This window comes from Drosophila grimshawi, unplaced genomic scaffold, assembly GCF_018153295.1.
Source record: "Drosophila grimshawi isolate 15287-2541.00 unplaced genomic scaffold, ASM1815329v1 contig_311, whole genome shotgun sequence".
In the NCBI taxonomy this organism is placed as follows: Eukaryota; Metazoa; Arthropoda; class Insecta; order Diptera; family Drosophilidae; genus Drosophila; species Drosophila grimshawi.
Genome location: NW_025063098.1, coordinates 21,779,972 through 21,802,952, shown reverse-complemented (window position 1 = coordinate 21,802,952; position 22,981 = coordinate 21,779,972). Strand labels below are relative to the sequence as shown.

General features: G+C 41.9%; 1 protein-coding gene across 3 annotated transcripts in view; it reads left to right on the top strand.

Moving 5' to 3' along the window:
- The window catches only part of LOC6568284 (polypyrimidine tract-binding protein 1), a 167,642-nt gene that overhangs the window by 45,756 nt on the left and 98,905 nt on the right, over positions 1 to 22,981 (top strand). The window lies entirely within an intron of this gene.

Sequence of the window (22,981 nt, the reverse complement as noted above, 5' to 3'; positions counted from 1 at the left end):
AACATAACCAGCAGCAGCAGCAGCAGCGGCACCGGGCACGACTAGCACAGAATTGCAAGAAATGATGCAATTCCCAGATGTCTCGTTAAAATCCCAAAAATAGTATGGCAAAAAGAAACCATAGCATACATTTTCGGAGCCGGTAAGAGGAAGCCGGGCCGAGAACTCTGTTCAACAAGTTTAAATTTTTTCGGGTTCTCATCTATAGTCAAAGCAAGTAGATGTGCTCGACTATCAGATGCCCTGAAGTGACTAAGACTAAAAAGATATCGATTAAATGAAATACATTTCGGTTTACGAGGGATATAAGTTAAGTAATATTCTTAGAGAATGAAGTCTGCTAGTCTCTGATATCTGCGTGTTCATACAGACTGACATGGCTATATCGACTCAACTGTTGATCGTGATTAAGAACATACATTATGGGGTCGAAGTTATTTCTTTGTACCTGCACAAAACCAATTATATTCTTGTTACCTATTTTGAATGGGTTCAGGGTATAAAAGCGCAGCAAGAAAATATTTATCCTACGTAATTTGTTTTATTTTAGTTTGCATTAAAAATTGAATATGAGTTAAATGCTATCCAGCTTACAAACTTTTAACATCTGTGGCTGGCATTGCTTGTTTAGCTAGAGATAATTAGCGTCTCGTTTCTTATAATTTATCGATAGATGCGCCGTGCTGAAAGCTTTTGTTTCAACAGAGCATAAGTTGCGGCTAAAGAACAGTGGTTGCCTTGGTTTCATGTAACAAGCTACCAGCAACAGCTGCGACTCTAAAAAGGCTTTAACTCTTGCCTTTCCCTTGGGCTGCAGGCAATAGCACACAAAGTATAACACACACACACACACACACACAGACAGACACACACACAAGCACACACATTCTTGGTAACAGCAGCGCACATTGTTGACTTTGGCTTTACAGTTCAATATTTATTTTCGCGATTTTCACGCTGTGCGGCAAAAAGATTGCTTTTCTTTGGTCCAAATGCGAAGAAGCTTTTGTCAACGTTGCTGCTCCTCGCTCGTTCTCCTCCTATTTACGTCCAGGTCGGTCTTGTGTCGTCCTAGCATGTGAACACAACAAACAAACGGACACATGCATTAGTTGAGCTTAAATGTCGTCGTCAGTTGTGTCCTGCTGCTGGCCTTACTTACCGTCCCTTGCCAGCCAGTCGGTTTTCTTCTAAGCTTTGCCTGTCCTGGTCCTGTGGAGTTAGCGTTGTCTGCAGGTGCGTGTCGAAAACTTGTTGACCAAACTCAAAGATAAACACACAAACAGTGAAAGTTTGGCCGTTTGCCATCGGCGAAAGTGTTGGGGCAATACAAACATTGACCAGCCGAAATAAGCATTATAAAATTCGCAAAATGTTTTGCAACTGAAAGCGAAACTGTAAGAAACTGCCAACTAAAACTTGTCGTTGGCTACTTTAGTGGCGACAGCGTTGTTGACAAAATGTGATGAGCCCACCTTGAGACAGGCCGCCCGCCAATCCACACCTCGCGTCAACTGCCTTGCTATTTATTTGCATGTGCGCCTATAAATTTGTAATAAAAACTGCAAACGACCCAAAAAAGGCTGGCGATGCCAACCCTAATACAGTCATCAGCGAAAGGGTGTAATGCCACCCATCCCCCCCAAGAAAAAAAGATGTCTGTGCAGTTATTATGGGTTTTGGGTGGTTGGGTGGGCCTGTGGTGGGATCTGTGTTTGAGGCTGGCTTTTGTTGTAAGTCATTTGACATTATTATGTGCGCTTTTATGGCTTCCAAGGCTCAACGTGCGCGCTCCTGATTCAAGTGAGCCATGTCTCGCCGCCTCCAACTGCCAATTTCTGGGCCAGCTCAGTCTCCGTCTTCCGCTGCTGTCTAGGCACATCACGCGCACATCAATAAATTTACATGTGTGTGTGTGTGTGTGTGTGTGTATGTATGTGTTACTGTTTGGGGTGTGTATGTCCGTGTGTATGCAACTCTGGGGCTTGGCTTTTGTTGTAAAGTCCCTCCTAAAGCTATGGGTAATTATTATTTTGGTTTATGATTTGAGCACTTTTCGTGTGCGCATCTTTAGAATTTTGTTTATTGCGCCGCAGCGGCGAGCTTAGCCCAAGGTGTTTGCCTTGCCGCCATTAAATTTTAACTGTATGTGTGTTGGTGCTCTGGAAAGTAGGCTGCTTATTTTATTGCGCCAACATTTACGACTCGTCGAATAGTTAATGCGCTTTTCTTGTAGTTGCCCCAAACAATAATGCGTCGAACATATTTAATGCTGATTGGGGCTAGTTAGCGCTAGCAAAACCAATGCAAACACACACAACGATATTGTCATAAATAAAACTTAATACGCAAATGTTGATTCAATCCACCCACCACCCCTCCGTTTGCAAAATAAAAATCCAAAGTCCCATCATATTGCAGCGCACGGCCAAAGGACATCGGCAACAGCAAAAGCAGCAGCTGGAGCCGCCTCTTGGTAAACGCAACAAAAAAAATATAAAAAAAACAAATAGAAGTACTGGCAGCGCTGTCAAAAAGCTGGTGTAAGCTGCCAAATGCACCCAGCCAGGCACAGTGGTTGAAATGCTGCATTTTCTTCTAGAATTTTGCGAGTTTAAAATGATTATCTGTTTGCCGATGCTTGAAATAGACTAACATAATCAAATTGATTAATATTAAACATAAATTATACAAAGTATCGCTTAAGTTAAATAAAACATTTATCCTGAGTGTAAATAAATTAGAAAGTATTTAAAGATATTTAGTAAATGGTTTTCAAATGAAAAACTCTATGATTTCACGCAAAGAAAATACTTATCTATCCACTGAAGCACTTCAAATTGCGCAAATGACTATCATGTTTCATTTGATAACCATATCAGATGAATGTATCTGAGCACACATACACATACACCATTTACCAACGACGGAACACTTTCATTGCACAGTTCACTCCAAAGCTGAATTTTCCATTGCTTCGATGCCCACATAAACCTCAAATCGTAAAAAAAAGGGAAACCAACAAACGCTGAGCACCACTTGCAAGCGCTCGCATAGAAAGCAAATACAAATATTGACATTGCATATGCGATTGGTGAACTGCTGCTCCCCCCACGCGTGCTTTTCCGCTGCCTGGCTGACTGGCTGCCTGGCTGCCTGGCAGCGTGCTGAGCTTCCTGCTGAGCCTTATAAGTATACACATTTGTGTGTGCGTGGGAAGGACGCCGTGCCTGAAACGTGGCCGCACGTAAATGTAAGGAGTTGCGGCAAAAAGATTTTTACCTTTACGATGTCAATATAAATTTGTATTCGTATTACAACAATAAAAGGCAATGCCACATGCATACACATGCAGAGCGGAGGAGAGCGACAAGCGCCCAGTTTTTGCCCAACAAGAGCAATTTCTGATTTATGGCGCTAAAAGTGCACTCAAACATAGCCGCAGCCGCGGCAGTCGATATCCTGTGAGCGGGCTCGTCCTGGCAGAGCAATATGGCGACGTTTTTAATTCCACAGATAACAAAGCACTCGTGGCAAAGCCAGCCAGCAACAAACCCATTGCCAAGCCGGTGCAGCAAAATACCAAATGGTAAATGGCAAATGGCGCATGGCGAAATAGAGCAGGATGCGAAGAGCAATAAGCCGAGGTCACAGGATCACAGGCCGCACGCTCTTACGCCCTAGCGGCCCCCACGCCCATGCGGTTCGTTAGATAAAAATCGAACTTTAGCAGCATCGGTGCTCGGGATGCAACAGGCGTGGCGATAACAATTTCTAATAAAACCGCATGACAGCCACGACGGGTTGGTTGGTCACGCCCACACAACGCCCACCTAAGCCTCGTTTTAGTTTCGACGCGTGCAGTCGGCCTGGATTATTGCAACGTTGCCCTGTGTTGCACTCCATTCTTTGCCATAAAGTGGCGCATAATGTATAACTCCCCTGTCCCGCATCCCATCTTCTGCATCTGCCTGCCGGCCGACCAGCAAATAAATCTGCAATATTATTACAAAGCCGCATGGCATGGCACATGTATGTGTCCCACATGTCGTATGCTTGATATGCCGCTATCACGTTCGGTATAATTGCTTAATTATTCGGCACAGCTTTTAAAAGTTGTGAAGCTACTTCAAACTTTTCGCTTCTGCCAAATTAGCCAAGATATCAATAAGGAGAAAAAGACGAAGAGCAAGAAGAAGAGTAACTAGGTAGCTCCCTCTTTCTCTCTCTCTCTCTCTCGCTCTCGCTCTCTCGCGAGCTTTGCCAATTGAAACGAGCTATCGCAAACGAGGCCAGAAATCGGCGTGAAATACTTGAGCACTCAAGTGCCTGACGCTGAGATAAAATTGTTGTTGTTCTGTGGAAGGGGAGGGAGGGAGGGGATTGTGGGTTTGAGTTTGGGTTTGGCATTATTGAAAACTTTGCTGCATACTTTGCGAAAGCCCCTCCTCTTTTTGCTTTGCTGAAATTGTATGCAGATTTGGGCGCCGCAAATTTCCTGCGCTTGCTTATTACCCATTGTATCTCAGTTTGCCACCCTCTAACCCCTTCACTTTCAATGGGGTATTTATTTATATTTTTTGCACCCGGTTCTTATTTTCATTTTTGTTGTATTTTTTTTTTTTTTTTTTATATTTGCTTTTCTTTTTCTGTTGTGCAGCTTTTGCCTATTTACGTGGGCGCTGTACTTGTTACCCGCAATTTGTCTTAAGTGGCAGTCACCGCCCAAGTTTTCAATGGCAACCCTAAAACGCTGCTCGCCCTTCCCGCCAGCCATACAACCGTTTAGGCATTTTCATTCATCGCGTGCGCGACGGCAACTGCTTAGGAAAGTGTGAAAAAAGCGTACAAAACGCCATAAAGTATGCAGAGCATTTGCATTTGGCATTCGACAAGACAAACACAAAATGAAGTGCAAAGCAGAAGCCGCGACAAATTTTCAACTAACCGACTTCGAATGCCTCAAACCGAGGGTGCACCAATCTGTGCATACCCTCTACTTAGTTGCTGATCTATAAACATGAACATGACTGTTTTTGGGATGGATCTTAGAAAGGAAGGCACACAGATTTATTCAATATTATAAATAGAATTTTCAGCTGGAGAGTTGTCAATGTGAAGAAAATAAATCAAAATACATATCCCAAATCATGCTGAAATAAGTATATCGATTTTCAAATGAAATCATTGCTTTAAAGAACAAGAGATTTTCAAGAAAATCTTAAATTTGGCATATATTATAATACACACTTTCTTAGTTCTAAGCACAGGGTATTTGAAAAAAAGGATGCATATGGCGCTCAACAAAAACAGCAGCAAAAGGGTTGCCTTCAACCCAGCCGCGAATTTTTTTTTGTGTTTTGTTTTTTTTTTCTCGCTCGTGCCTGGCTTTTGTGCTGACAAATTCAGGCGTGATAAGTTTTATGTGCGCTTATTTGACTGTTTTTAAATAGACCAACCGGGGCAAGGGTTGGGTTGGGTTCGGTCCGACCAGTATTTGGGTGGTCTGTCACGCAAAAGTTAAATAATTGATGTTGACAATCAGCAGAGCAAATAAAGAAGCAGCCGTCGCCGACGTTGCGACGGCAAGAAAATGAACGAATGCCTCTCGGATGAAGTGGGCCAGGTTTTATTTTTCTTGGTCGAGTGTTGGGGTCTGTTTTCGAAATTAATAAAGGCATTTTCACTGAGCGGATTCTTGCGCTTCAAGTGACAGGCCAGGCGCAACCCGTTTAACTCAAGCAATTAAATAAAATTTAATTTATTAATGTGCCCAGGATTTTTCGGCAGCTAGACAAATATGAATTAGAATCATTCAAATTAAGAGCAAAACAAAAAGAAAAATAATAAAGTTTCGCAATGGCTAAGACACTGAATATAAAAACAAGAACGGCGCTTCCCTAAACAATCCAATCTACATTTCTTTTTGTCAGCTTTCTTCGAATTAACCCCAGAAATGAAACACATGTTGTTGTTCTTTTTCTTTTTCTTGTTCTTGTTTATGTATAATGCTTGTGTCCACGCTATAAATATTAAAATCGTATTAATAAGAGTCGGAATACGTGCTCCCAAAAAAAAAAAAAAAAAACGGAAAACAGAAAACAGCATTCACTTATGCAAGCAATTTTCGGTAAAAGAAAATATGTGTCAATTGGGAAATCTATTTTGCGGATTTGCGCGCTCCACTCAATCAAAGGCTGAGACGTTCCGGCTGCGCCTAAAAGTATGCCGTAGCACCCCCGTACCAAAAAAAAAAAAAGAAAAACACATTCATATATGTACACATATCAATACAACAGAATCAGATTCGTCTATAGGGGGCAAATACACATATATACACACATATATACTTGCACACACAAACACCTGAGCAGAGTTGCTCTTTGGCCAAGGGGCTGACGGGCTGCTACGCATATTTAAGTAACGTTGTCCACATATAAATAAAACATTTGCGGACTGCACAAAGGATGAAACGGTAGATGGATGACCCAATGGCACAAGATGACAGCAACAGTAGAACAGAAGCAGCAACAGCAGAAGGCAGCAGCAGGATACTGTGAATGCTGGATACAGGAAGATCCCTTTACGAGCGCGCTAAGGGGGTCGGTAAACCTAACGGCGGAAGTGCGTACAAAATGAAACAACGCTTCACGGAGGTGGGCAACATTTTGAGAGAGCCTGGATGACTCCTCAGCTGTCTGCTCGGTCTTGAGCTGTGCGCTTGGTCAAGCAGATATGCGCCCGCTTTGGGGCCCGAACACTTTTTGAAGCTACACACACCGCATGAAAATGATGATGACGACGACGACGACGACGCCGTCGACGACAGCGCCATTTCAGCGTGTGCAGCAAATTGAAATTGGAATTGAAAGAAGCGAAACGAATGAACGAAATGAATTCTGGTCGCTAACTGGCCATCCAGCTGGCTTCCTGCTGGGCAGCAGGCCGAACGCATTTGCTGGTGGCATAATTGGCGCTTATTTCCTGGACAGATGTCGAAGACGACGACGACGTTGGCATCGTCAACTGCTGTAGTCCCGTGTATTTCATCAAATGTCTTGTGCCTGTCGCTTTTATTGGTCACTGGAGGATAAAGCGAGGGGCGCTCGATGGTCTCGTCCCCCCAGCAGCAGCAGCAAGAACAGCAACAGCAGCAACACAACCAGCTCCTGTGATTGACAGCTGGCAAAGTTTTGTTTTCATTTTTTTTTTGCCCTTGTCCAGATTATGCATAAATCTCAATAAATTTCAATAAGCTACAAAGTATAATTTTGCTCGCAACGCTTTTTCGTCCTCTATCGATTTCAAATAGCTCAGCATGTAGAGGGGGCGGGGTTTACGCCTTCGCATGTGACGAAAGTTTTTTAATGCCACTATTTGTACACTCGTTGCTTTTGTCCGAGATCCATCTGCCATCGCTCCTCCCTGCAACATGCCTCGCTTTGTCGTTCACTGTACGCCCTTGTGAAAGTTTACCAAATGAAGCGTATTAGGTCCAAAACTTTTAATTGCTCAAATGGCCAAACATATTGTGCACTTAAGTGACTTACGCACACACAAAGACCACCACTGCATTGAATGTGTGTGCCCTGTCTGTGTGTTTGTGTGTGTGTGTGTGTGCTTGTGCATCGTGTATGAGTGCTGTGTGAGCCTTTGTGTTTGTGTTCAAGGTTGACTTTTGAACTTGTGACGACGAGTCAAACAAGCTAATGCTAAGCGGATTTTCTAGAAGTACTCAACTAGTTATCGTCATGCCCGAACTCCTAGTTATACAACTAGTTGTGGTTTGTCAAAAAAGTGCAAGCCACATAACAATGACCTACAAAAAACTATGCTGCTTTCTCTGTTTCTGTTCTGAAGTTCATATTGGCTCCAAATGCTATTCATATCTAGGAATACAACGGTTTTTTTCTGTTGTATTTTTTGTGTCTGTTACGCGACAACGTCAGCTGTCAATTAGGTAAAAAAAGTGCGAAAAAATTTGAGACTAAGCTTGCTGGTTGCGCTAGAAAAATGAGTTGACATCTGTCGCTCAGGAAGTCGACAGAGAGTCAAATAATCATAATCATAATATTACAAGGCAATGCCACTCATAGTAGATACAAGAAGAACAAAAAACCAAAGCAAAAAGAGTAACAGCAACAGCAACAAGCAAATCTCCAGCGACCACTTAAATCCAAGCACTTCAAGTCAATCAAGCAGCTTAGAGAGCATAAGGCAGGATGTGGCAGACAAACAGTCAAGCCAAATCGAAACGCTCGTTGCACGGAGCTCGTCCTGGTGGCACAAAATGAGAATGAAATCCTCGAGGACCACAGCAGAGCGGCTGGAATCGGGCTGTCAAAGCAAAATGACGCGATGCTCGAGCGCAAAATAAATATACATACAAATTTATGTTTATGTTTGATAAAATATGCTAAAAATGAGATAAGTAGCAAAAATCCCATTGGAGTCGACTGGAAAGAGACAAGTGCACGCACACCAGCTCAAACTTGCACACTCACACACACACACACACACACTCACACACTCACTTGTAGATAAACAAACATGCGATTGCTTCGTGTTGGTCCAACATTCCAAGGATTCAATTTCTGAGAAGGAAATTTTGAGCAAGCAGCAGCAATGTCTTTGATTCTGGGTGCTGATCGGGGGCGTTGCGGGGTGGTAGTGGGCAGCAGCTATATAGCATTGCAAGTATATTTACAAGTTGAGTGAATTTCTTACAGTATCAAGAAAAGCTGCAGCAGTAGCACCAGTAGCAGCCAAAGGGCTAAGACAGTCGCAGTCGTTCAGTTCAAACCCTTAAGCAAAAACTGAAGAGCCAAAATAACAGATATGCTTGGAAATTTCCCCCACAAGCTCGGCGAGAGCTGGCTAAAGATTTGGCTGGGTGCAAATTGAATGAAAGTGGCAGAAAAAATGTTGCTGAATTATGCAGTAGCATTCTGATGTATCTCAGATAAGCTAATTTGCGCACATGAAAGCAAAATGGAACTTGAACCATTACAGCGGACGAGTGGATGGAGAGGGGGGTGAGGAGGGTGCGGGGGCGTGGCAACTTTAAGGCTACAAGTAGTTGTTGCCGTCTCGGTGGCAAATGGCAAACGAGACGCACGCAAAGTTTGCCACTTTTCGGTGCTCTTCTGCTCTTTGTGAGTTTTAAAGCTAATGGCAGGCACTTCATTTGTGTCACTCGATGACACTTCACACGTGACAATGACAACAACAGCATCAGAATGGCACACACGCACATGCTCTTCGTGTTCTCTGTCTGTCTGTGTGTGTGTGTGTGTGTGTGTGTGTGTGTGTGTGTGCTTATGCTCGTACGTGGCTGCAAGTAACCAAATCTTCAAAATAAATACAGCAGCGCCAGCTCGCAGGCAATAGTCACGAGGGATTTGCATTAGAGGGGCGCTGCATGTGCTTATTTTGTCAGCATTACTTATGCAAAACTAAGCAATTGCTTTTATATACATATGAGTCGTATCCTTACAACATTCTAAATTGCACGTATAACGTTAGTAGCAGGAACATTTTGTAGCTGACAAGCCACTAACCATCAATTTGACTAACAAATGACTCCAGCTGATAAAATCGCTGACAAATCGCATCTCTAAAGATGTTTTATATAAAAACTAGGTTGTTCAGTTCCTCTAATGACATACACAATCTATAAGCAAGTTCTCCGAATGATCCAAATTAGCTTAATTGTATTCTATTTAAAATCATTTTTTACTGTGCTCAATTTGAGAACAAGTTTTGTTTTTATGATTAAATTTGAATATTAAAAAAAATTGGATTGCAATTTGTTGATATTACGTTCAAGTTGTTATTTTAAATTCAGACAAACAATTTAACTCATTTTTTTTAATGCAAAATCGCAAAGTTCTCAATGTGAGTTCATTCTAAAGTTCAAATTTGAGCAAACGATTAAAATCTGGTTCCAAAACTGGCTTCGAGCACAAAGCGAGATCGTCGAACCAATAAAATACGCAAATATTCGAAAGATCAATTCGAGTCAATGTATAATAAATCGGTTCGCTTATCTTAAATGAGTGCAATGATAACTTTAAATTAGGAATTTAGCTTTTAATAATGTAATAATATTGACTGCCCAATCAATCGATTTTGTAATCGCCAGTTGTTATTATTATTAACGAATTTATCAAGATAAAGAAAAGAATTTAAACTAAACTACTTTACTTTTGCAATGTGATATGTTTAATCACAAAGTAGGGATACTTTAGACATCTAAAGGAATCTTCGCTAATCATATGAGACAAATATATGTATTTTATAGTAATGGCAGTGAGCAACAGCGCCGCTCTTCTTTGACTTGTAGTTGCCCCTTTTGCCAATTTGAATCGTTCGATTTGATTGCTAATTATTTTTATTTTTAATTGGTTAATTGGTTTTTAGTTGTTGTTAATTACGTTGTCAACTTGCAAACAAATTGCAATTTGCAATACATTTGACATCAAGTGTTGTTCTATTAATTAAAAGGCAACACAAATTGTCGGCAATTTGCCAAAAAAAAAATATATATATATAAAAAAATGTGCGGTGACGCGGCAGCTACAACGGGGTGACAACTTACCTGTCGGCTGTCATAAACTATTTCCAGACATCCTGCGTCGCTTTGCCTTGAAATTAACACTTTTCAACCTAATTTGATATTCATGCACTTCTCGTGGGGCAAAACTTAATGCGCCCAGCCAAGTGACAGCGCTGCCAAGTGGCTGCAACGCTGCCAGGATGACGCTGGAAAAGCGTGAAAAAATTATAATTCCCCCAACTGCGGTGGCGGGTGGCAAACTCTCACTGCAACGGCTGCTGCTGCTGCTACTGCTGCCTCTGTTGCTGCTGCTGATGCAGCTGTGTAGCTGTGTTTTTCCGTTAATTTGAAGCCATGTTAATGATAAAAGCCAACAAAGGCAACAACTACGCTGCCAGCTTCGGGGCTGCTCAGCGCGCCTGTAAGCCGACTGATTTTAGTCCCTTTTAGAGCCCAAGAGCCGCCTGTTTGCCTTGTAGAGCAGGCGGGCAGGGGGCAGGCAGGCAGGCAGGCAGGCAACGTCGCTTCTTGTAAGCCTTTTGACGACCGACTCGCAACATTTCTTTGCATATAATTAAAAAAACAAAAAGAAGCAAGGAAAATTGCGGGTGTCGAGTATATGCGACTATGACATATCCAGACATGCAGCAAAGCTAACTCTGCATTAAATTTGTGTTAAAAACTCCAACTGCCACCATTTGTTGTTGTTTCATAGCAATTTTAAAGCTTATTATGATAAAGATAAACCAAGCTTAGCACAAACTAAACCACCTAGTTCTTTTTAGTCCGAGGGTATTGGTGGCAAGTTAAGTAAAAAATTTGTAAGCTTTTCATTTTTTTTTTTCGGTTATTGTGTTTGGCCTTGTTATTGTTTGCGCCTGGCTCGTACCGCTGCCGCTGTTATAATGTAATTTAAGCCACAACATATTACGCCCTTAAGCCGTTTTAATGCTCCTCATTGGCTGTGGGCAGCGTTGCGCTTAAGCCTTTTAAGCCTTTCTTTGCTGCCATCTCTGAGCGGCAGCGCGTGTCTTTGGTCAGCTGCCTGCCTGCTTCTGCAACTCCTCTTGCCACCGCTGGCCATACCTAAAAATATTTTTCAATAAATTATGCGCATCGCTTTTTTATTTTCAACAAAAATGTGCTTTATAGCAATTTCTCATGAGAATTTCCGATTTTCAGCGTTTTATTTTATGCCTTTTTTATAGAAAATGTTGCGCCCCATAGCTATTAGCGGTAATTTTATATACATGTGTGCCTTGCTTATAGCATCCCTCCCCTTCCCCCCTCCTACCTTCATCCCCTGGATGCGTCTTTATTTTAATTTGCATTCCTTGCTCTATACTTGGGGGTAGGTGTGGTTGGTATAAAGTCTGTCACAATTCAATCAGTGCGCTCCTTTCTGGGCTTTAATAAATAAATACGAGTAGAAAATTACATTTAGCCTCCAGGGGACCGCAGTAGCCATCCCTCAGAAGCCTCTCCGTTTCCCCCAGCCCTTCAACAATGAAAAAAAAGTAATTTTTTTCTCAAGTGATGCTTCATATGTGAAGTCAGAGCTGAGATGTGATTTCAATTTGCCTGGCGCTTGTTTTGCCTTTTTGGCCAATTTGCAAATTTTCGCAAAGGTTGTGGAGGTGGTGCAATATTAAGGTAGTGTATATATGTATGAGACATATAAAGAGAGAGAGAGAGACAGATTGAGATGCGGAGAGAAGAGAGAAAAAGGGGGCGGGGGCACACAAGCGGCAAAGCAAATAAACAGTTAATGCTTTTATGCAAATTTATGCCATTAACACAAATAAGCAGGCAGCCAAAATTTGAAAACAATTTGTCACTCAAAAGTCACTTTGGCTTCCTCTTCCTGTGCGCCTTTTGACATGTGCGTGTGTGTTTGTGTGTGTGCCAAGAAAAACAAAACACAAAATACACAAAAAAGAAACAAAACAAAAAAAAAACAATACCGAAAGCCAAAATCAAAGCATAAATGACAAATGCAGAGTGAGATACAAAAAGATAAAGAACCAGGACACAGTCCCGCAGGCTTAGCCCCAAAAGCAGAGTACAGCACAGAACAGAAGAGAACAGAACTGCAAATGATAATGAAGATGCCTAGTCAGATGCTGAATTGGCCCATCAGGGTCGGGGTTGCTTTGGGTGGGTGGGTGGTGGTTTGTTGCTGCGGGTGCTTTGCGCAAAAATCAAAGTCACCGAAAATTAAAAGTGATTTGTTTGCTAAAACGCCCAAGACATTAGGCCATGGACTTTGGGTAGGGGTAAAGTGGAGCAGACGGAAGGTAGCTGACTACAATTTGAAATGTGAAACTCATGCAAGTGTCAGCGACAGAAAGACAAACAGACGGACGACAGGCAGACAGACGACAGACAGACCGAGAGACAGAGAGACGAGTGCCAGCTAAGTGAGACAGTTATAAATAGAGCTGCTTGCCACACAGTGCTGGCCATGTGGAATATTCAACGTAAATGTTATAAATTAAATAGCTTAGAATCAGTTAACGTTTCTTCTTCGTATTTTTTTTTGGTTTTTTTTTTTGTTTTTGTTTGTGTTAACGTAAAGATCCTTTTACAATGGTACATGCCTACTTTGGCAATCACATCAATAATTTATTTCTCATTTATTATGGCTGTAATTCATGGCGCAGGCTTACCGGTTTCTACATGCTTGAACTGCGTTGTATGGGGCCACACACATACAAAAAGAAAATCAAAGTGTATGCGTGTGTGCGTGCCGCTGATTTCTCAATGCCAGCCTGAAAGTATGCAATGAACAAAAGCGCATTAATAATTGAAGCGCCGTGCTTGAAGCCAAAGTCTCCCTGCCCCACCAACCTCCTTTGGCTTGCACACTTTTCTGCCACGTAGAAAATTGATACCGGCAGTGCAACTGGCAAATTTATCAGAATGAACAACACCAGGCAGCAGACAACAACAACAAACAACAAGCACACACACACACACACACAGAGAGCAGCTCTGCCTTAATAAATTAACTCTACATTTAAATTAAATTACAATTTAATGTACAATTTGATAAATTAAGAGTTTGCATTCTTCCTATTTGGCCCGTCCATTGTTTAATTCTTTAAAAATAACATTTTTGGCTTTCATTCTCTAATTTGCAGGTGTGTGTTGAGTTTCTACCTCCATTGTTTATATCTTCTTCTTTTTTTTGTTGCGAATATGCTTACTTCCGTGAGTAGACGTATATAAATAAAAATCAACTTGTATAATTATGATAAATGAAAAATTGTGTTGGCGAGGCAAAGAAAAGTGAAAACTTCTTCGGTGCCGCATCAAAATCATTTTTGTCTAAAATAACAAATCTATTCTCATTATGTTGTTGTAGTTGTGGCTCTTGTTGCTTATGTATATTGTTGTTGTTGTTGTTGTCTTTTTTGCTGTTACGCTGCTAAATGATTGCCTTTTGTTTATTTATTATGCTAAACTTTTGGTCGCTGCCGCCATTTTTGGCTGTTATTATTGTTGTTGTTGTTGATTTTGCTCTTGAGCACAAAGTTTGGCATATTTTGTAAACTTTATTATTAGCTCGGCAGCCAGATAACAAAGATGATGCCGCTAAAGATAAAAGGGGGCAATGGGTGCCGGGATAGCTTCCCTAAATGCCCACCCGTCACTTTCTGCAGCACTCTCTCTCTCTCACTCTCTCTGTCGATGTGATTACTATATGATTATCTTTGTGTATATGCATTTAATTTGAATACTTAAAAAAAAATTCGTTGGATTTCAATTAAAATGCCAAATCAAATGCAGCCAGCCAAATGGTGAAATACACATTTCAGATAAACCGCAAGAAGTCGAAACGCACAGGAGAACAAGAAGAAAATAACTTTTGCTTAAACGCTTTGTGGTTGCGCCACAGCAGCGATAAAATAGGCAGCAAGCCGAAAAAAGTGCAACAAAAATGGCAACAACACAAACTGGTTTATGTTGCAACCACAACAACAACAAGTCATGAGGCAGACATTAAACAAAAATGTTTATATATATGTTTATGTAGATTCTTTGCAAATGCAAAGCCAAAGACTGAAAAAAGGCAGACTTTGCTTTTGACTTTGCTGCTTGAACTTGGCCAAAGTACGTTTCAGTTAATGTTTGCAACGGCGCAACTGCAGCAGCAGAGGAAGCAACGTCATCATCAGCTCCCGGCTTATTTGTTAGCTGATTTGTATTTCGTTCTTCGTCTTCCGTACCGTGGCAGCCCCGATGGGCAATTGGCAACACGCGCATTGTTTAACTTTGAAATTTGAATGTGTCTGCTGGCAGAAGAATCCCGCCCAGTCGCACAGTGCATGCGATTGTTAGATACAAGCATGTGAAAAATATATGTGTATATATATGCATTCACATCTAAAAGGGGCTGCAATTTCATTTAGGGTCAATAAACGCCAGCCAAGCGCAGCGCCGTAGTCACTCATCCAGTGACTCGACTTGGCGGTGATCTTGACTAGCTTGGCGCACAGACTGCTCTCTTCTTTGACATTTGCTTTGGCTCTGGCTCTGGCTTTGGCTGAGACCATGTCCGTGATCGTGACATGAAGTTGAAGTTGTGCTTGGCTGCCGCTCTTTTTTATGCTGGGTGTTTTGCCAGATAGAACCAGAAATAGTTGAGCGTTGAGCTTTGTTTTGTGTTGTCTGCAAGATTGATCCCATTCTTCTTGTACATGGAATCAATGCATCGTTCTTTCATCAGTCGGTAAATTGATGCTTTTTATATGTATTTTTATAATATTAACTCATTTTATACCAGTATAAACTTGATTCACATATGGAACTGCATTCTTCCCACAGATTTGTTGCTGTTCGTAAACTGCATGACTTTTGTTTCTGTCAATATACGTTTATTACGACATCATTCTTAAGGCTTTCTGCTTATTCAGATATTTTACACATTCACATTCTATAATTTTTTCTTCAAATTTTTCTTTTAGTTAATTCTTTAGTTAATTTTATTAAACAAAATGTATTTTTGAATTATCCGTTTCCAAATTATGTGTAACAAATTACAATTTGTAATTCCCATTTATTTTTGTTTTGTTTCTAAATCAAAATGGGTGTATAAAATTTTAATTTGTAAATTGTTAGCTCAGTTTTTGCCATTTATTTTTATTGTTTGCAGATTGAAAATACTATTTCCAAGCTCGCGAAAATCTTGAATATGCATGCAAATGTGTCAACATATCAATTAGTCCAGTTCACACACTTGGTGGCCAGCCCCGAGTGGCCGGACTGTCTGATGTTGATGACGCCACCGTTTCTAACCAGTTGTTCTTGTTGTGGTGATATATATATTTATATATGTGCTGTGATATATATATTTATATATATTTGTATTTTTTTTTTTCGTTTTGCTGCTTTTAGCCAAGACAAGAACTAAACGTTTTTGTCTGCTGTTCGTTGCTTGTGACTTTTGTTACAAATTTAGTTGCAATTCATGTGAAATGGTGAAGACCGAACCCCGACAAACGTCAAGTGCTGTAATTTTCTCATGACGATGACGGGGCGATGTAAGAAAAAAAAAAGTGTTGCCAAAATGGTCAATGTACTCTAGGTACGTACGTACTTACGTAGTCGAGAACAACGCGGTTTGTTGCAACAACAAAACGCGAGTGGTTTGACTTGTCTAGCGGCTTGGCAAACTGTTCTTGGCCAGCCAGACATTGGTATGCGTTGCTGTAAAATCTGCATTCTTGGGCGACCATTTAAATGCTGAATTGCGGGTCCGCAATCTCAGCCAGCCAGCCAGCCAGTCAGCCAGCTAGCCAGCCAACTAGCCATTCAGTTAGCCAGTCAGACAGTCAACCAGTCAGCCAGTTGGCTGTGCGCATCAGTTGTTGGCTTGTCGTCTGGTGCGCTGATTTGCCGCCGGAAGTTCGTATCGATGGACAGCGGATTGCGATTCGCTCACGCTACTCACGCCACAAATGCGTCTTATACTGTTAGCCAACAGTTGTGTTGTGACTGTTAGCAGAAAGCTCTTGGCCAACAGCATTGCCCCATGCGCACATCCTGTTGGCTAACAGAGTGCGCAGCTTTTTGCTGTTAAGCAATTTCCCCAGCCGTATAACACTTTGATGTTGGTGGGGAGGCTCACTATTGTTTCGGGCTCGCTCTCTCTCTCTCTCTCTCTATCTCTCTTCGTTCTCCTAAAAACCGGTTACTTTGCACACCAGTTGCGCATTTATTATGCATGACTGTGGCTGTGGCATTCAGCCGTTTCCTGGCCATGCTCTTCGAATGCATTGCTTGAGCGTAGTATGTGTAGTATGTGTGCCAAGTGCGTTGGCCATTTGCCTGACTCTCATGTTGGTTTGGCTCGTCCTCTCTTTTTGGCTTGATTTCGATCAGTTGGCTGGCACTGGTTAATGTTAAACCTTGGCCTTGAGGCGGCCCTTAAATGGTGCACTGCTCGCGCAACTTGCTGTCGAAAATTTGTTGGCAAGTTGAAAAAGCCTGTTTCTGCTCTTGCATTTTGTCTGTTCATTTTTTTTTATATATATTTATTTTTTATTTCAGACAGAGAGTAAAACAGTCGCACATTTTATCGGCTTGTCGCGCCATCGCTTGAAATCAAAGTCTGGCTTTGTGCGCTTCGTTGCCTTCGTTCTGTTGAAAAATGGCGAATACAAATATTTTTGGTGGTGCTGCCGTGTTGAGTGCCTTTGATTTCACTTTTGTGGCTGTGGCTACAAGTTCTGGCAGCTTAACACGCGTCTCATTAGCCGTTAGTTGCATTCAGCGCCGCTGCCAAATCAAAAAAGGAAAAAGCTTATGTATATAAAATCTCTTGTTGTAAACTCAATTTGAGCTGCGGCAACGGACGGCAAGCCATAAATACAATAAATCACAATTTAAACAACGAAGCCAGTTCCTTGTTGTTGTTTCAAGCATTGTTCCTCTTTTGCTGCTGTTGTTGCTGATGCTGTTGCTGCTGCGGCTGCTTTTGCTGCTGCTGTTTTTGTTGCTACAGTCTGGCTAAATAATTCCAATCAGCAACTGCAGACCGAGCTGCATTCTGCGCGTCTGGGCGAAGGTCGCTAAAGGTAAATGGCAACAACAGCAGCAACAACAGCAGCAGCAACAGCAGCGCCTTATTATCTATCCCATTGTACTTGTTTTTGTTGCCTACCAGCATCCAAGGCATTGGAGCTTCTCCATAGCTACTCCTCGCCGACCTCCTGCAGTTCCCCCACACCGCAGCACACAAAAAAACAAAACTGGATTTTTGCGTTGCGTCTCTTTATTTTGCCTTAACTGAAAATTGTGCTCAACAACGACTTTTGACTTCTTCTGGTTCTGGTTTTGGTTCTGGTTGTGGGGCCTTCTTCGCCTGCTTAGTAAATTGAAATTAAAATTTTGTTAAACCCTTCTTTTCTGCATTGCTCTTTGTGGCCGCTGATTGTATGGAGCTTGTCTGATTTCCTTTCACTGCAAATCTCAGTATTGCATTTGAAACAATTGCAATGGTAAATTGTTTAGTTTTTCCCTTTTATTCTTAAGCTACGGGCATTGTTTTACTGTTTATTTAGCAACTAAGCTGGCTACAATTAATTGAATGTTATGCAGGTTTACAGTTCGTTCATTGTCGAAACTCTAAATGTTAAACTAAAACCCTCTTCATTTGTAGCAAAACCAGAGTGGCTCCATTCATTAATATTTACATCAATTTGCACTAACTTGTGTGTTTTTAATTCGATTGCTATTCAATCAGTTTGTGTATCGGTTTTCGGTTTCTGAGAAAACCTTTGTAGAGTTAATTACATATGAACTGAACTGAATGGCAAGCTAAGCGTTACGATCATATTACGTTAATCTGATATAGAATGTGTGCTTGTCACTCCAAAAGGTATTTGTCCTTTCTTGAACAAAATCGTACTTAATTATAGGCTATAATGCTTGCGGATATGTCTATTACCATCACAAATTGCACCTTCTCTTTACACATCATGTTATAAATACCCCACTTGAGACTTACATTGGTAAACTACAACTAGATCCGGAATGTTATCCGCTACCCAGCAAATTAGACAAATTCCCTTTGATGCGACCGTCAACGACCCAGGGGGTGCTGACGCATGGACGGTGGGTCGTTTGGACGTTGGTCGTTGGTCGTTGGTCGCCTCAAGTGCTACCACACAACAAAAAAAAAAAAAGAAAAAAAGAAGAAGAAAATAAAACATAATGACTCTGTGCAAATCACGCTAATGAAAAGCCTGGCCACTGCCATTCACATTCGCATTCACATCAAAATCAACATCAATAGCTGGCACGGCAAATGCCAAAAGCATCGGCGAAAAAGGACAAGTGGCAAGTAAATAAACTTGAAAAGAGCCCACTCGATGATTCCACTCAGTTGGTCAGTTCGCTGAGTGAGCCAGGATATGCCAAGTAGTTGTCGCCTGTGATTCTTGCACCCACTTCTTGACTTGTCGTACCAACGAACCGACCAAAAGACCCACCAACCTGACCTGACCTGGTCTGAACTGAACTGAATTGACGCTGCTCCGACTGCGATTGCTTGCGTGCTGTGATTCAATCCGCTTAGCGGCGCTTTCCTTGTGTTGTTGTCGCTGACCTTATTGGTTTGTAAGTGGTAACAATGAGATTATGCTTCATTACACGATATCGGGTCAGGCTACCCCCGACCTCCAGCCTGCTTGTGTCAGCCTGGCCGCCTGACTTGACTGTCGGTAATCATAACAAGCTTTATGCGCACCATTAGCATCGCGGTTACTGGCAATAATAGCAAAAGTGCTTCAACTAATGGATATCGTCCTGCCTGATGTCCTCCCTTTGGTGCAACTCCCCCGAAGCTGTCGATTTGGACGCTCACAATTGTAAAATGCTTGCAACAGCCATGGTCACAGCCCCAATCCTGATGGGGCTCCCTCACCATGCACCACCCTTTATCCCACTGTGCAACACATCAATGCAAAGTGAGTTCTCGCACCGGAATCTCAAAAATGCAGCAGTTCCAGACTTTCGACTCGCCCGCCGTCGACGTCGACGTCGACGACGATGATGATGATGAAGCTGTTGCGGTCGCTGCATTGCACCATTCCCGAGGCAAGCTGAGAGTCTGGGACTGGGGCTGATGCCTTTTGCCAGTGTCTGCCATGCGATGCTGTACTACACTGAGAAAAATGCCTTGTTATATGGGAAATCGTTCTACAGTGTATGTTTGCCCTGAGAAGCAAAAAGTTTTCTTTGGTTTCTCGATATCACTTGTTGAGATAAGAAAGGCTTAACCCGAATCGACTATACCTAAACTGTTGGGTTTCTTCGACTTATCATAGATACGTATAAGAAATGTATTTGCAAGATATCCAAATGGAATCTCGAAGTTTTTTCCATTTATATCAATTCTACCTTAAAGTTGAGATATGAAAAAATGAACTTTATGGAAAATGAGATGACCTGACTTTTGCCCTAAAAGTATGGCAATTTTCCAAATTTGTGGACAAATATTTATTTTCTGAGTGTGGCTGCCATGGCCACAAAATGCCTGTCGCTGGCAAAGTTGCCAAACTTGTTTCATTTGCGGTGGAATATAATTGCGGCAACGACGGCCACAACGAAGGCAGGCAGGCTCTGTTCGCGTATTTAACTGCCCTTTTTTGTGCTGGAATTTTATTATTGGAAATGTTTCGATGGATGATGTTCTCGAAATCTGCTTACCTGGACTGCAAGCGTTATACTTTTTTCTTTTCCCTTTTGTTTTTCTCTTCTTCGTCTTCTTTTTGTTGTATTTTTTAAGTTTGTTAATTTTAAAACGCAGTCCCCGCCGCAGCCCGTGACTGTCCAGTGGGTCAAGGGTTAAATTTTCTTTTGCAACCTCCTCCGGCTAGGCGACTAGCGAGAAATGCAAATGCCGCAAGCATTTCTGTCGATAATGTACACAAATATCGTTGGTGGGGCGGAAAAAGCAGCAGCAAATAATTAACGATGTAAACAAACGCCGAATGGCAAATAAGTGGAAAAGCAATGGCAAATGGCCGTAGGTTGAAATCTAGGCAAAGTGCATGGCAAATGTCAGACTGGCAATGTGGCAAGTGCGTTGCGAGGGGCAGAAACTGTTTTGTTTGTTTCTTCAATATTGTGTGTTTGTTCTCTGAGGTGGTGCTGTTATTGCTGCTCCCTTGGCAAGTTCATGGTCAAGCAATTAAGGTACACATCAACAGCGATGGCAATGGCAACGGCAAAGGCAACGGCAACAAACAGCGTCAGTAAAAAGCAAAACACGCAAAGTTCTTTGACGTTCATCTCTTCATGTTGCATGCACCAGTGCGCTTGATAGACTTGCAGCACTTGTTGCAATTATCTGCTTTACGAATATGTTTTTTCCCCGCCTATGTGCCGCCAGTAATTTCTTTTCCTTGTAGTTGCAAACAATTAAGATGATCACTGAATTGAAAACTTTCATGCCCCAATTTTTAAAATGCCAACTCTTATTATTTGAAACTTCTTTGTTTTAAATGAAACGATCTTTATAGCGATTGATGTTTGGTCTTCTGCTTTTGGAACTGCTTTTGTTTCGCCTCTTTGCTTATTTTTTATTTTTTGTATTGATTTTGAATAGATTTTATACAAATTAGTATTTAAAATGTTGCAAATTAGATTAGTTGAATTCACAAATATAAGAGAAACTCCATAATCAACAAATTATTGCTGCAGAAAGCCGTTCTTGGTGCATAACCCTCCTTTGCCAATTTCATTTGCCTTTGTCAACCAAGAGCGCATCCACATTGCCTCACCCGTTGTTTCTTTCGACACACACAATGCACTGGGCTTGTGGTAATAAATACAGCTTAAAATAAACCATGAGACACCAACTACTATAGTGACTATAATTCTATTGGCCTGACCGTGCACATTGCACATGACACTGAAGTTGCGGCCAGCAACTGAAAGGAATGTGGCGCGCCAAACAGCAGCAACTGCAATTGCAACAGCAGCACCAACAGCAACAAGCGGCCAAGTTAAGCGCAAGACAAAGTCATAGAAGAGAAGAAGACATTCCAAGCCTTGGTCAGAGCCAAGTGCAGATAGCAAAGCCAAGTTCGCAATCTCTCTGTATGTGTGTGTGTGTGTGTGTGTGTGTGTGTGTGTATGTGTGTAAGTGTGTATGCCTTAGTGTCTGTGTGAGTTGCATGCAATTTCGCCGTTTATGCCATTTGCAATAAGAACGACGAGCCAAGAAAAACCTGGCATGGTGGAGCTGCTGTGGCAACAGCAGCAAAAGAAATATTCGACTGAATTAAAATGTGGCAAGTTGCTGTAGTCTGTTGGCTGTTTGACTGGCTGGCTGGTTGGTTGGTTGGTTGGTTGGTTGGTTTTTGCGTCGCTTGTCCGACGGGGCTGGCTGGCTGGCTGACTGGTTAGCAAGTAAATGTTGTTACCGCATATTTCTCCCCAAAACATTCAAGTTGAAGTTGAATGTCGTCTGCGGCGTTGTTGTCTTGCCCGCCGCCAGTTGTGTTCTGTTGCCATTGAATTACCAAAGTCAACGGCTTGAGTTGCGACTTCTCGTTGTTGTTGTTGTTGTTGTTCTTGCGTTGCAAGCAGCTAGATAGCAGCTAGCTAGCGACAACGTTACCGAGATTGAGATTCATTGCCTGTTGCATGCCACAGCCGTTCAACTGACTGCATCTACTTCGGCCTCTGTCTCTTATTCTCCTCCAGGTGCTGCTATTGCTCCTCCTCCTCCTCCTCCTCCCAACGCCCGCCTTTGGCTATTCTGGCAGCTGTTGCGCTCGACTAGCAAAATTATACAGATATATGTGCATATGTATGTATTTGTATGTGGGGGCCCCCTGCTTTGTCTTGTGGCGACATGAATGTTGCATGCGGCGCTGGTAGACCACATTCTATGCGCTATGTTTGTATTTTTGTGTAGTGCTGTACTTTTTTGCTAGTTGCCATCCCATAACTTGTTGCTGAAACATTTTTGCGCCCCCTCTATGACGATGGGGTGGGGGTGGCAAGGGATTGTCCAAATTCGCACAACCAATTGAACACAATTTTATGTGGGAGTCTTCAATTTTGTATAACGATTTTACAGCTTAATCAATATTTGTGCATAAAACGAAAGTAAATAAATAATGTGCTCTCTTGTGTTCTCCTCTTTTTTTTATGCTCGTTGCAGGTAAGCCCCATTTTACATTTTTTGAACTACCAACCAACAAAGAGAGAAGAACAAGCAACAAGGCAACAGCGACAGTAAGAGCCGAGGCTAATGCGGCATAAAGAGCGTGAGTAAAAACAAACGCAAATCATTTAACGAGCCCCGCTTAGACTGGGCACATATTGTTTTATATGCCTCTGGCACAACACCAACAACAACAATGACAACAACAACAACAGTAACAGAAACAGTAAGAACAA